The sequence below is a fragment of the Panthera onca genome, chromosome A1 (assembly GCF_046562875.1).
Source record: "Panthera onca isolate mPanOnc1 chromosome A1, mPanOnc1 haplotype 2, whole genome shotgun sequence".
In the NCBI taxonomy this organism is placed as follows: domain Eukaryota; kingdom Metazoa; phylum Chordata; class Mammalia; order Carnivora; family Felidae; genus Panthera; species Panthera onca.
Window position 1 is genome coordinate 216,132,378 of NC_138339.1, and position 15,174 is coordinate 216,147,551.

Consider the following 15,174-nt stretch of genomic DNA (forward strand, 5'->3'; position numbering starts at 1 on the left):
TCACCAAGGTGCGCGCATCGCGTCGGCTCCCGGCTCGCTGGGCTCCGGGAGCGCGCCACCGCGGCGGAAAGAGGGAGCGAGGAGGGGGAAGCGGCGCCCTGACGCTGCCACGCCGCCGCCACCCCACCCCCATCGAAATCCCGGGCCACCGCAGCAATCCGAGAAGGTCCCCGAGGAAGCGAAGCGCAGCGGCCGGGCCTGCAGCCGGCGGGGAGACGCGGAGGACGCGAGCCGGAAGGAACTGCGGCCCCCGCGCTGCCCCCCCCCTCCCCCCCCGCAGCCGTGTCCTCGGCCGCCCACCCCCGAGCCGGGTGACGCGGGCTGGGACAGCCGGGGGCCGCCGTGCTCCCCTCCCCCCGCGTTCCCTCCTGAAATCACGCCGTGCCCTCGCTGGGGCGGGGGGGGGGGGGGGGGCGCTGAGCCGCAAACGCGCTTTCTGGGGTTGAAATACCGAGATGCCCGCAGACCTGGCGGACAAGAATTCCCAGCTCCCCCCCTCCCCCGGGCAGCGGTATTTGGCGTTCAGTGCAATTGCCTGAGAGAACGCGTGATCCTGCCGAGTATTCGGGATTCGTCCGCACAGAGATCTACGCGCGCGACCGAGACCTAAAGCTTCCCCCGAGCGTGACCTCAGCGGGCTGCTCCGCGCGGAGCCCCACGACGGCGACTTCCCTGGCAGCCTCCGACCTACCTACTCATCACCTAGTCCTCTGGAAGCGAGGGGTGCCGCGGGTTGCGTCCAGATCTAGGTGGACGCTGGCGAGAAGCTGCCAACCAAAACAGAATGTTGTCACGCTCAGACACCGAAGCCCTGACCGTTGGTAGGGCTGAGTGCACGGTGTCCCTTCGCCCCTAGGGAGGCTGAACACGCTCCGCCAGCGCCCTAACCTCTGTTGGGGGAAGAATCTCGGAGTTACCTGCCCCTGTAGCAACAGGCAGCGGGTGAGCCGATCTAGGATTACTTAAAAGACTCCCTTCTGCAGGGTAAGCCAACCGCATCGCACCTCCCTCGGTTCTTTGGCTTTATCCTGGGTCACCTCCAGGTTGTGGAACCAGCTCACGGGTTTGTTGGGCTTTATTTGCTGGATGTCTCTTTGGAACACGCTTTTCCTGGCACAGCCTAGACTGGAGTGGCTAAGGGGCGGCGTCAGGTAGTCTCTGATCCTAAGTCAGAGTCTGGTGAACACTAGCTGTCAGTCACCCGACTTAACACTGAGCACAGCCTGTTTGGAGCCTAGAACCACTTAGACCGGAAAGGACTCTGAACTTTTGGGGTTCTGTCTCAGGAATTCGGATCGGGTGAAGACAGACTGGGAAGGGCTTACATTAAACTAAAAAAAAAAAAAATGTATATGTGGGCTCGGGTACTTTTACAAATTATTTTTGAGCCATCCTATCAATATTCCGGAATATCATTTGTTTCCACAGATTCTTCCTCTGTGTCTTAAAGAGGTTAAGTTACTTGCCCAAGGTCACACAGTTAGTAAAGCACAGTTAGGCTCTGAAGACCGAGGTCTCCATCAACCAAACCTTATGTCCCTTTTCCACCATGCTACACAGAAAAATAATGAAATCGAGGGGTGAAGCATGAGAATTTTCAAGCAATAATTAAAAGAGGAAAGGAATCAGGAGGAAGTGGACAGAAAAAATGTCATGCAAAGTAAACCAGTAAGTCTACTATTCAAAGGAAAAAAAAAAAAAAAACAACCAACAGAAACCAAACTGTACTAGGTGGTAGACTGGACAAATCCAAGGCAAAGAAAGCATTCTTGTAGGGACACTAGGAGATTTTAGACCAAGATGGTAATATTTGGTCAGTCCCTTTTGAAGTCACTTTGGAATCATCTTTATCAAAAGTAAATAGGCTGGCCTATGCCCCGTTATGTGGGCATCCTATAAACTTGAACATCCACATTCGACATCTAATCACAAGTAAAGGAGGCCACATTCTGCAAGCTTATCTCTACAACTAAGAGAGAAAGCTCAAGGACAGGTGTTTCAAGTAAGGAATACTGGAAATCGACTGTCCCCTCTGAGATTAGAGTTCTGGAGGTAGAATTTCCTAAGTCCTAAATGCTGAGTATGGGCTTTCCAAGACTGCCCAATCAATTGTTCAATGCTGAGAAAGTCACTGATAATTACAAGCCAAAAACCACTCAGGAAAAGCAGAGGTTGGTTTTCTTTTTCATGGGGAAGGTCATCTTCCAGGTCACAGTGCCCTCCACGCCCTGGGGCCCCAGGGCAGTGAGCATATCAGGAACAACTCACGGCTTCATCTAACTGGGCTCCTGCCCAGCACCCAATGGTCACACACAAGTCTCCATTGTGGCCAGGACGAGCCTCACAGGGGAGCAGAAGCCTGGCAGCTGCCCTTCCAAACCCAGCCAGACTTCACAAGAAGTGATTTGTGCCATGAGCAGGGACGCGACCCTGTTGTTGAGCTCAGCTAACGAAGTCAGCAAAGGAGAAATCAGTCTCCGTGCAAAACAGGAACGAAATGAGATGAACTGCCTCGTAAGCTACGAAAAGGAGTCTGCTGACATCATGACTTTCAGGGAAGGAGGGATGATCCTACATGTGAGGGAAGTCAGCACGTGACAAGGGGTAAAAGAACCAGGCTGCATTAGGCTTGTCTCAGTTTCTTTTCCTCCTTCCTGTGTGTCTGAAACATCCATTATCCACAAAGGACAAATTTGTATGATGATGCTACTTACGTGAGGAACCTAGAATAGGCAAACTCATTGAGACAGAAAAGAGAATAGAGGCTACCAGAGACGGGAGGAGTGGAAATGGGAAATTATCGTTTTGTGGGTACAGTTTCTGCTTGGGATGATAAGAAAGTTCTGGAGATGGATAGTGGTGATGGTTGCACATTATTGCAAATGTACTTAATGGCACTGAATTGGCTACCTACAAATGGTTAAAGTAGTAAATTTTATGTTCTGTATATTTTACCATAATAAGGTATATGTGTTGTAGGTATATACATGTATATAAATATATATTGAAAATGCAGGGGCGCCTGGGTGGCGCAGTCGGTTAAGCCTCCGACTTCAGCCAGGTCACGATCTCGCGCGGTCCGTGAGTTCGAGCCCCGCATCAGGCTCTGGGTCGATGGCTCGGAGCCTGGAGCCTGTTTCCGATTCTGTGTCTCCCTCTCTCTCTGCCCCTCCCCCGTTCATGCTCTGTCTCTCTCTGTCCCAAAAATAAATTAAAAAACGTTGAAAAAAAAAAAATTAAAAAAAAAAGAAAATGCATAGTGTATATGTTATATATGATATATACATTATATATATATGTAATATTATAAACATATAAATATATTTAAGATGTGTCATCAGGATGTAATACTTCTTTGGAGTAAAAGCCCAAGGGAAAGCAACATGCTAAGATAAGAGATGCCTTCTGCCCCCGGAAACTCTTTGAATTTTCATAAGTCTTGCCCTATTTTGCTTTCCTTTAGGGGTGCCAGAGCCTAGCTTTGGGTTTGTTGTGCTCCTCTTTCAAAAGGAAGAGTAATCCTGCCACTTTACTACTTGCTTCTGCCAGTGATAGGTAGCTGGGGGTCTGTGAAGGCATGTTCAGAAATGCCATACCCTGAAAGAGGTTCTACCTTTCAGAGACAGAGGAAGCTAAAATATGTTTTAAAAAAACACAAAATTTAACTGAGTAAATTTAAAGATCTAATTGACTTTATTCAATGATTCATGAATCAGGCTCACAGAAGGGAGCTCTGTACAAAAAGGGAAGGTTTTTAGAGGCAGAAAGGGGGTGGGACAAGGAAGCCATACACAAAAGAAAGGATGATTTCCAGCAAGGTCACTCTCCTCTGAGGGACAGGCAGGGGGCGGGGCTTCTCACCCAGTCTAACCTCACTAGTGCCATCAGTTCATTCCAGACTGATTGGAGGGTGCGTTCTCAGGCGTAGCTGAAACTGTAAGGAACTCTTAGTTTACTCTTGTGGGGGCAAATGACTCCATTTCGAGCCTGTTTTCCCTTTTGTCATGAGCAAACCTTGATCCCCAGGGTCAGCCTGTTTTGGTGGAAATGGCAAGAGGAAGGACAAGTGCCCTGGGTCTGACAGAAAACCAGTAAACCTTGTCCTTAGCCCCCCTCCTCCTCTCCCCATCCTCTTTGAAGATGCCCTTAGTTAGCGGGACTAGTAGAACCAGAAGCTGCACCTGTTCTGTGGTCTCTTTTCACAAGAAATGTGGTATACGTAAAAATGTGGGGTCCCACATGAGTGCAAAGGTACCCAGTAATCTGTTAGAACTGAAACAATAAGCTGTTTGTATTCTGTCTTGCCCTCTGGATTGTCGACCCGGGGGACCTTACTCAGTTCTGAGTTACTTCCCCCACAACTCCCTCCCCCCAGACCTGGCCCTGTACTTCACATGTTTCTGGTGTTCCATGTATTTGCTAACTGTTCACGTGGCTTGCGGGGTGTGATTTGAATGCCATCCCACGAAAGGGAAAGACATGAGGCTAAGATTATCCCATGTTTGGAAACACTTGAAGTGTCCAACATTTAGTTTCTTAGTCAACATTTAAAGTGTTCTTTACTATGATCTCAGCCCAATTTCCAGTCTCTTCTCTCACTCGTGTCTCAATTATGCTAAGGCTCTCAATGGCCCACCAATTGCTCTGAGGACATACTTCACTGTTTCCTACCTTTGTGCCTCAAGCCATCAACCACATTTTACGTTTTTCACGTCGGCTTCCCAGAGACGACCTGGTACTTCAGTGTTTCTTGCCTGACATTTTGTTAGTCTTTCTGGTAGCCTTCTGGCCCAGTATAGATAATTCCTTATGTCATTTCCACATGGGCTGTTTGATAAGGAAAGACTAAAATGCCTAGATTCAATCCTGTGTGGCTGGTAGGAATCTTTCTCTGTAACTTGGATATGAAACAAAGAAAGAAAAAAGAAAAGAAAGGAAAGAAAGAAAGAAAAAAGAGAAAAGAAAAACCTTATTTTTCTAAAATTGTTTCTACATCAAATTAAGTTGACTTGGTATCCCCACTTGAAAAGGTAGCAGGCAAAAGGTACCATGTGTTAACGAGCCTCACTCCCTCCCTAAAGTTTCTCAAGAGCTCAAGTGCCTATGTAACATTTCTGGTCTCTTCCATCATGGTCACTAGAGAGATCCTCATTTTTGAAATTTACTAATTTGAGCAGTTCCATCACTCTATACCAAGTGTGGGTACCAGGGTCCTTCACCAGGCTGTTAGGGATTCAGTCACTCAGCATTCAAACGCTGCCCCTTCAGAAAGTCTATCCCTCTCTCACAGACCCTTTCTGCCCTTCCCATTAAAAAACAAAAAGGCAGGGGTGCCTGGGTGGCTCAGTTGGTTAAGCATCGGACCCTTGATTTCAGCTCAGGTCATGTTCTCACAGATTGTGAGATGGAGCCCTGCATGGGACTCTGCTGTGACCGGCGGGCTCCCGCTGTGGGATTCTCTCCCCCTCTCTCTAGCCCTCCCTCATGCGCATGCGCATAGGAACACACACACACACACACACACACACACACACACACACACGTGCTCTCACGTTCTTTCTTTCTCTCTCTCTCTCAAAATAAATAAACTAAAAAAAAAAATCTTCTCTTTGAAGAAGCCACTTCCCACTCAGGCAACTCCTGCCTTTCTGCTTACCATACCACACAATCCAATTAAGTTAAGTACACAATGCCTTAACTCTGCCCTGGGGTACTCCAAGCCCTACTGATCCTCTTAGGGGCAGGGAGATTAACAGAAAAGTGGTCTCAATTCCTTTGGATTTTTCTGCAAAGCACTGAGGATAAAACAAGTGCATTTCTTAATAAGTTATCATGAACAATAAAATACAAATACTTTTCTCAATAAATTATTTTGCCACATTAAGTTACAATCTTTTAATATGCCAGTAAAATGAATACCGTGGGAGACTAGCTCTCTGTAGCAGAGATGGATCCAACCAACACCTTCTCTCTCTCTCTCCCCCTCCTTTTTAAAAAATTTTTAATGTTTATTTATTATTGAGACAGAGATAGAGCGTGAGCAGGGGAGGGGCAGAGAGAGAAGGAGACACGAATGTGAAGCAGGCTGTCAGCACAGAGCCAGACGATGTGGGGCTCCGGCCCACACACTGTGAGATCTTGACCTGAGCCCAAGTCAGAGGCTTAACCTACTGAACCACCCAGGGGCCCCTTCTCTCTCTCTTTTTTGATTCATTTCACTAGCCATTAAGTCATTCAGCTTGACTTGATGCTCTAATTTTGTGCTGTCCTTACTAACTTCTATTTAAAAGTAGATTTGCGTGTCAGTTTGCCTACAGGGAAAGAAGGTGCTGACCAGCCACCATGGGCGTTCTCACTGACTCCACTACCCTGAAGTTATATTTTTCATAGTAAATAGTCATAAATTATCATTCCTTCTTGCCTATTAATCTCCAGTGAGTTTGGTCAAATTAAATCAGATCCTGTAATAGGGAGAGGAATCATCCCCCAAAGACGCCCACATCCTAATCCCCAGAACCTGTAATTATGTCATGTTACACAGCAAAGGAGAATGTAGATTGCAGATAGAATTAAGGTTGCCAAGCAACTGACTCTGACAGGAGAAGATTATCCTAGACCATTCACATGTCCCAACGTAATCACAAGGGTCCTCATAAGTAAAAGAGGGAGGCAGGAGAGTCAGAGTGATGCAATGTGACAAAGATCTGGCCAGCCATTGCTGGCTTTGAAGATGAAAGCAGACCGTGAGCCAAAGAATGAAGGCACCCTCTAGAAGCTGGGACAGACAAGGAAATGGATTCTTCTGCAGAGCCTCTGGAAGGAACACACAGCCCTGCTGACTCCTTGATTTTAAGTCAGTGAGACCCATTTCAGAATTTCGGACCTCCAGAACTGTATGATAATAAATTTTGTATTGTTTTAAGTTACAGACCTCAAGAGACTGAGTGATTTTGGATGCACTGCAAAATCCAAACTCCAAAAAAGCAGTTTTTGGAGCTACAATGTAGTATCCTTGCCAAGTGGTTTCCTGGATTCCATTGGAAATATCTCAGTTTTTTTCCCTCTAATCATCAAAGTGCTTTGAACATAATCTAGGCTCTTAAAAGTATCTGTCGAATAAAGAAATTTTGGCAAAATGTAGAGTCTGCAAGCCACAATTGGTCTACCTTTGATACTCTGGAACTTGAGGAATAACCATCTCTCTCTCTCTCTGGCTAGTTGTGAACGAGTGCCTCTGCTATGAAGACATTGGTAATTAAATTGTATGGACTGCACGTAGCAGAATTTGTGATGATAATACCCAGGTCTCTCTTCCACTTACCGAGAAAAATTAAAAAATCAATGCCAGTCTTAGCAGGCAGCAGTGACTTCCCTCATACAGGAGGGAGCTTCAGTTCTACTCCGCGACACGAGGAAGCTCTTCAGGTTGGCTGGTGGAAGAGCTTGTGACATTGTTGTCAACATAGCTGACACCCATATCATGTACAACACGAAACACTAGGTCTATTTGAAGAAGGAAAGACAAGTAGAGCATTTCAATGAATCATTACAGCAGTTGGTCAACTAAGAAGGGCTCCCAAGAGTCCTATTGTCATTCTTTGGTGTGGGAGCTGCTGTCCAAAGTCCAACCAAGTGTAAACAAAGAGGGCTCTTGAGAAATGCCATTGGCTGAAAGCTACTGACTGAAGAACCCTCCTGGGGAGAGCTCTGCTTCTTGAGTTCAGCTGTGTACAGAGCTGATGCACTGACCTAGCCACATGCACATTCACTGGGTTCCAATGGGCCAGTGGGCCTCGTTTTAAATGTTTATTGTTTCTAATTAGCGGCTTTAAGACAGTCCTGTTTTAAGTAGCAGAAACACTGTGCAACACAAAGCAGAAAAAGAAAGCCTGGCTGATTCCTGTTGCTGTTCTAAGTTGGGCTTGGGTGAAATACAAGAAGGGGAGGGTGAGGAGAGGAGGCTGGAGGGGAGAGTCTAAGGCCACCTTAAGGTGTTGGAGCTTTAGCCCAAGGGCAGGGGGAGTTACTGAAGGCTCCTGGACAACGGGACATGACAGTGGGACAGTGGGAGCCTGCTGATGTTTGCATTTTCCTTCCTTGGTGATCTAATACGTCTTAAGTTTTCATATGCACGGGAATCCCCTTAGTCTTGAAAAAAAAAATGTAGATTCTGACCCAGTAGTTCTCTGGTGGAGCCCCTGATGCTACAGCAAGGTCTTAGGTGATGCCGGGACTGCTGAGCCAGAGACCACATTTTGAGTAGCAAAAGCCTAAACAGAATGCCTTGTGAGCATCTATCATTGATTTGTTTTCAGAGCCTGCAAGAAGGCAAGGGAGCAGCTGGAGGGCGGACACAAAGCTCTTTTCCGTTTTCAAATAGCTGTGTATTTTCCTGGGGTGACCTAATAGTCTGGACAGAGAACATTGTAGCGAAGTCCGTAGTCATTCTTTCTGAGCCCTTCCTTTGTTCTGGACCTTACTCAGACTCTCTGCGCTTTCTGCTCAGAACTCGCTGTCTTGTCCTGCTCTCCATGTGCTTAGTTACAAATAGGCTTTGAAATTTCTTTTTCCTAATGTCTTAAGCAGGACTGACTTCTCTGTTTCTTGAAATTGACATCAAGCCAAGAACATCAGATTCTCCAAAAATGACGATCATGCCTTGGTTTGGATGATTTAGAGATGTGAAGGAAGGTTGCAGAAAAATAAATTAGATGCCTTTAAACTGATATTGCAGAGAGAAACACGGGATTTGTCAAGCCTTTGTTTTGTCAATATAGCACACACCATTAATTAGTTATATAGTATAAATGACATGATAAATGTAAAGTACTGAGCATAACATCTAGTACACAGGAAGCATCCAATATATGGCTTTATAATTTACTGTATTAAACTGCGCTGAATGTAGGTCTTCTCTTCCTTCTAACCTCAGAAAGACAGTATAATTCACGTGTTAATGCTCAAGGCTTCTGTTGACTAAGAGATCACTAGAATAGAAGAGAGAGTTTGAATAGACTCAGATATATGGCCACTTGATTGGCAACAAAGAAACGAGTGCAGTTCAGTGGGGGAAAGATGATCCTTTCATATAAACGGTGTTTGGGCAATTTGACACCATATGGAATATAACTGAACCTTGACCTTTACTTCACACAATACACAAAAATTAATTTGAGAGGGATCACAGACCTTAATGTGAAAGGTGGGACAGTAAAAACACTTAATCTTTAAAAAGCACATAGAATGCCTTGGTGACTTGGAGGTGAGTAAAAATTACTTAATCGGGACATGGGAAGTACTAACCAGAAAAGATATGATTGGTATTTGAAATAATATATTCAATAACACCTACAATCTAGTCTTTTATATTAGCTACAGTTTGTATTTATTAGAGATTTACAAAGTATTGTGAAAGACTTTTCAGATGGGCCCAAATACACACACACACACACACACACACACACACACACACACAGAGCCCTAAATTTTGTGTTCATTTTGTGGATGCGTTACAACTGCAAAATACCAGACCCTTTTCCAACTAATGATTTATAAAGAGAGAACAAAAAAGAGGCCTCAGCCGTGCTTTTAGAATCCTCCTAAAAGGACAGCAGCCTAGAAAGAAAACTGGCTGTCAGTGCAGAGTGCTCCTGATGAAGTTGTCAGCATCATTTGGGGTCACGTGACCTCCCAGCCACAGGAGCAATGATTTTGTCTTTCTCAAACCTTTTGCAGCAGGCAATGTGCAGTCAGACTTAAGAATAGCCTACTGACATTAAAGGTTGGTAGTTCCAGGCAAGTCTTTAAATAAGACCCAAGACCACCATTTGTGCAATTTTACTCTGGATTATTATTCTATCAGGAAAGAGGGTAATAAGGCGGATCTGAGTTTAGCTCAGGAATTCCCAGCCAGACATCCCAGCTAGACATCCCAGCCAGATGGGAACCTTCCCATCTCTTTGCCACTTACCAGCTGCACGCCTTGGGCAAGACACTTCTTGAGCCTTAGTTCCCTTCTTTGTAAAATGGACAAGATGCCAATAACGTGTAGCACGTAGGGTTGGACATGCCAGACCCAGTGCTGGCATGGAGAAGTCACCTATTGGTGTGATAATCATAGCTCTCTCGTGCAGCAAAGCTACTGTCTGGTTTGGCCCTACACTCATATTCCTTAAGGACCATGCCCCAAACACTTCATGTTCAATCAGACTCTTCCTGACTCCCAACATCTAAGCTTCCAAGTGCCCCAAGTATCATGGAAACTAAGGAAAAGTAGGCACTCCTCCCTGATAGACTGAGAGGCAGATTTGAAGACATGGGACCTTCTTTTGGCCAGCCTTTTACAGATTATCACAAATGAAAATGTAACTTGCCAACATTTGCCTTTGGTGTTGGTAGATACCCCTCACAGAGATGCTAGGGACGAATGGGGACTAATTTTTGGACTCTATCAAGGACACAAAGCAATAGTATCAATGAAGAGTGTTTATTTGACATTGGGCAAGATATTTAGGGTCTCTAAGTCTCAGTTTGCTTCTTTGTGAAGCGTGCTACATGATAAGAGTATCTACTTCAAAACAGTGATTATGAAGATTAACACAGAAATATGACACATAGTACAACCTCTATAATAAATGCTTAGAACATTATTTTTTAATAGTGCTGATCACTTCATTAAAACTTACTTTCCCTATCTGTAAAAAAGCATACTAACACCTATTACATAGGATTTTATGAAGATTAAATGGGATGATATTTTAGAGTTCCTAGGCCCAGCTGCAACATGGGGCAGGTTTCCCTACATACATCACCAAGAAATTCTCAGACACCAGCAGGGTGTCCAAGAATCCAACTCAATTCTGACACTCTGTACCCGGAGATGACATCACCTTCCACAGGCTAAGGGCTCAGTCCCACAAGACTGCCCTCAGCACCCACCCCCACTCCAGATGCCAGTCTCAAGCCCCAGGCCACTACGTGTGCTTCTGACCAACTGGCTACAGCTGAGAGGTTCCCATGACTTATTCCTTAGGTTCCATTTCTTTACTAGAGCTACTCACGGAACTCAGGGAAACACTGCCTCATATTTACCAGTTTGTGGAAGGATGTGATAAGGATACAAATGAATAGCCAGATGAACAGATGCACAGGGTGATGTCCTGAACAAAGGAGCTCTGTCCTCATGGAGTCTGGGGACTGGTTAGGTGGCCTGAGGAAGCATTCTGGTTTCCCGAGTGTAGAAACTCTCTGAAAAAGACCAAAAAAGCTATCCTTTTGGGTTTTTAATGGAGGCTCCATTACATAGCATGATTGACTAAGTCATGGGCTATTGGCTGATGCAACCTCCAGCACTCCCTTCTCTGAGGTCCAGGGGACTAAAAGTTCCAAACCTTTAATCACATGGTTCATCCTCCTGGCAACCAGAGCCTCCCCCACCTTGTGTGGGTCCAAAAGTCACATTCATTAATAACAAGACACCCATTTCACCTGTATGGCTCTGAAGCATTTTTAGGAACTGTGGATGAAGACCAAATATATCTAAGAAATATTCGGCCATCTGAATAGCCAAAAGTTGTATTCCTTAGAACCCATTACATTACAGATAATGTTTAAAAATATGTGTGGTACATTTTTTATAGATTATAAGAACTTAATAAATGTTAGTTTTTTTAAGTTTTGTTTAATGGATATTTATTTTTGAGAGAGAGAGAGAGAGAGAGCGAGTACCAGTGGGGGATGGGCAAGAGAGAGGGAGACACAGAACCTGAAGTAGGCTCCAGGCTCCGAGCTATCAGCACAGAGCCCAATGCGAGGCTCTAACTCACGAACCCTGAGATCATGACCTGAGCCCAAGTCAGATGCTTAACCGACTGAGCCACCCGGGAACCCCAAAATGTTAGTTTTTTTAAACAAACTTCTGTTAGTTTCTTGTTTCACTAACCCTACACAATACACACACACACACACACACACACACACACAGACGCATGCATAGTTTTCCCTGCTCCCCATTGATCCTATTGAATCGGGAGAAAAATCTATACATTGTTTCATGAACCTGTGTACTGCTTGAGGTCTTCTGAAAGGCTCAGGTCCAGTCATAGAAATTTCTACCATCACACTTACTGAATAGATTTAAAATGAGTATTCTTTTAAATTCTTTTCCTTGAATAACATTATACTTGGTGGGGGAGAGAAACAGATGCTAGTTATCCTGTATCTGTTTCTTGCCTAATCCAAATGGAAGTTATAAATGACATAATATGAAACACAAAGATTCTCTTACAGTGTTGTTCTCTCCTCTCCAGTTACTGCCCTAAAAAGCCAGTTGCTTGTCATCTAAATTCTCATAAAACTTAACTGATCCTTCTCTATCAGATCTTGGATCATTTCCCTTTCAGTGAATCAGACATTCTTTTTTATAGACTTTCATATTTAGACTTATGAGTAACATGGTAATATGCCCCAATAAATACCTTTTTGTCTGAACAAAGAGGCATTTGTTTAAGCGGCTAAATATAGTAATTACTCAATATATTTATTTCCTCCCTTCCACATACTTCTAGCAAGAGAACTGTGTACTGTGTCAATGGCATAAAGCAATAGAATATAAGTGATGTGTTTATTTGACCTTGGGCAAGATATTTCAGCTCCCAGCCTTAGTCTGTTCATCTGTAAAGTGCACATGATAAGAGTACCTACTTCAAATAGAGCAACTATGAAAATTAAATAGACAAATATGAATCTTTAGTGCTGTCCTCGCTTTGCTTTATACAATTGATTATCTTTTAAAGATACCTGAATCATAAGAAAGAAAGTCTCCTATTTGCCTGTATAGTGCCATGTATTTCTCCATGTGGTCTCCATTTCGTGTTCTTCATTCCTTCATGTGGGTCCAGGGAGAGCTAGAGTAGAATGTAGGGTCATCAGGTCTGTGCCTTTCCTGTCTAAACCCACACGGTGTGTGCAAGTCAGAGCCGGGGCCAGAACTGAGGCCTCCAGACCTCCTGGGCAGAGTCCCTGCGACCACAGCACGTGGCCTTCCACCTGTCGGAGAGGGTGTTGAACGGCGTTGTAAATAAGCAAGCATCTTCAGGTTCCTCTCGGGCACCACTTCCCTCTGGGCGATGATGACCCGCTGAAGGAAAGGATCTCGAGCTGCCTCTCCAGCAGTTATCAGAGACAGTTCTGCAGATTTGGGGAAGCGTGTGGCCAAGGAAACAAAGTAAATAGTTCGCAAGATGAACACCTTTATCTTCCTGGGCTTATCTACATCTATTTTAATCATATTTGTGAATGTTCCAGAAAACAGATTGGACACTTTGGGACTCACAATTCTTGAAAATGTTAAAAATGAGGGTTTTTTTTTCTGATTTTAAGTAAAATATATTTATTGTAGGATAGTTGGAATGAAAAAATTACTCAATTTCTAAATCAGAAATAATCCTATAACTTATAGACAACAATTCTTAATATTTTGGTGTATTTCCTTTGTCTTTTTGCATGTATATGTACATATATGGTATATATGTATATGTACATACACATATATTACAAAATAGAAAACCACCTGTATATACAGCATAATCCAAACTTTTTTTAACTAAAAAAATCTTTTTAAGTTTATTTATTTATTTTGAGAGAGACAGAGACAGCACGAGTGGGGGAAGGGTAGCTAGGGAGGGAGAGAGAAAATCCCAAGCAGGCTCCATGCTGCCGGGACAGAGCCCAATGTGGGGCTTGAACCCATGAAGCCGTGAGATCATGACCTGAGCCAAAATCAAGAATTGGATGCTTAACCAACTGAGCTACCCAGGCATCCCTAATTTTTTTTAATGTTTATTTATTTTTGAGAGAGAGAGAGAGAGAGAGAGAGAGAAGCAGAACGCGAGTGGGGGAGGGGCAGAGAGAGAGGGAGACACAGAATTCGAATCAGGTTCCAGGCTCTGAGCTGTCAGCACAGAGCCCGACGCGGGGCTTGAACTCACAAACTGTGAGATCATGACCTGAGCTGAAGTCGGACGCCCAACCGACTGAGCCACCCAGGCACTCTAGCATAGTCCAGATTTTAAAAATAAGATAGCATCAGCATTTCCACAATTCATGAAATGTCTTTCAAAAAAAACCTGATTTTGAGTGACTGTGTAATAACCCATTGCATGGCTGATCCATAATTTATTTAACCAACACTCAATGCTTCAGATGATAAAATTATTATTCCATCGCAGGGCTCCCTTTTATTGAAAGGAAAGAAATGCATCTCAGGTACTGCCTCACATATATTATCTTCCTGGGGACACAATCTACTTTTTTTTTAAAAAATGTTTATTCATTTTTGAAAGAGAAAGAGACAGAGCAGAGGAGGGGCAGCGAGAGAGGGAGACAGAGGATCTGAAGTGGGCTCTGGGCTGAAAGTCAAGAGCCTGATGCTGGGCTCACACTCACTAACTTTGAGGTCATGATCTCAGTGGAAGTCGGAGGTTTAACCAACTGAGCCAGCCAGGCACCTCTACAATTTACTTTTTTAGTGCAAAAGGCGGGACAAGCTCTATTTATCTAGTTAGACACCGAAGAACACCTTGGTGGTTTAAATATCTGGCATGGCAGATTTGTAAGAAATGACAGCAAATAAGGACTTTAAATCTTTGTTTTTCTCACCACTTCTGAGACAAACACTTGGTGCATTACCTTGATTCTTGTATTTACTTGTTCACTCACCTATCCCCAGAGGATCCTAAAGAAGTAAAAACCCTGCTTATGAATGAATGATTTGTCCCCCCAAAACACTAAACTCCTACAAAGTATCACTATTCCCCTTGGCCGCGCTGAGTTGTAGACAAATGAATTCTAATTTGAGAGGAGATCTGTATTTACAGCTGCATGCAAGCGATATTCAAACGAATTTAAATGTAAACTCCTCCCATAAATCCGAAACGTGCCCAGCTCTTTGTTTTATTTTCAAAGGTCAGGTGTCAACTGATTTTCTTCCAGCAAAAATATTTTTCTTGCATTGCACAGATTTGTCCCGAGCCAGCCACACTCCTGGCCTATGCCACCCGTCATTCCCTGCCACCCCAGCTGTGAGCTCTGCCTGGCGCTCGGGGATGGGTTTCTGAGAGACCTTCTGCTCACTGCTCGTCTCAGTGTGGTGGGATCGTTGAGAGCGGCAGTCAA

The 15,174-nt window shown here is 44.4% G+C and overlaps 1 protein-coding gene across 2 annotated transcripts in view; it reads right to left on the minus strand.

The window, feature by feature from the left end:
- The window catches only part of RUBCNL (rubicon like autophagy enhancer), a 38,895-nt gene extending 38,535 nt beyond the window's left edge, over positions 1 to 360 (minus strand). For both annotated transcript variants that reach the window (XM_078433575.2, XM_078433574.2), the window contains exon 1: positions 5 to 360. The gene's annotated coding sequence lies outside the window, so the exon portion shown is untranslated. The remainder of the gene's footprint in view (positions 1 to 4) is intronic.
- Positions 361 to 15,174: the final 14,814 nt, after the last annotated feature.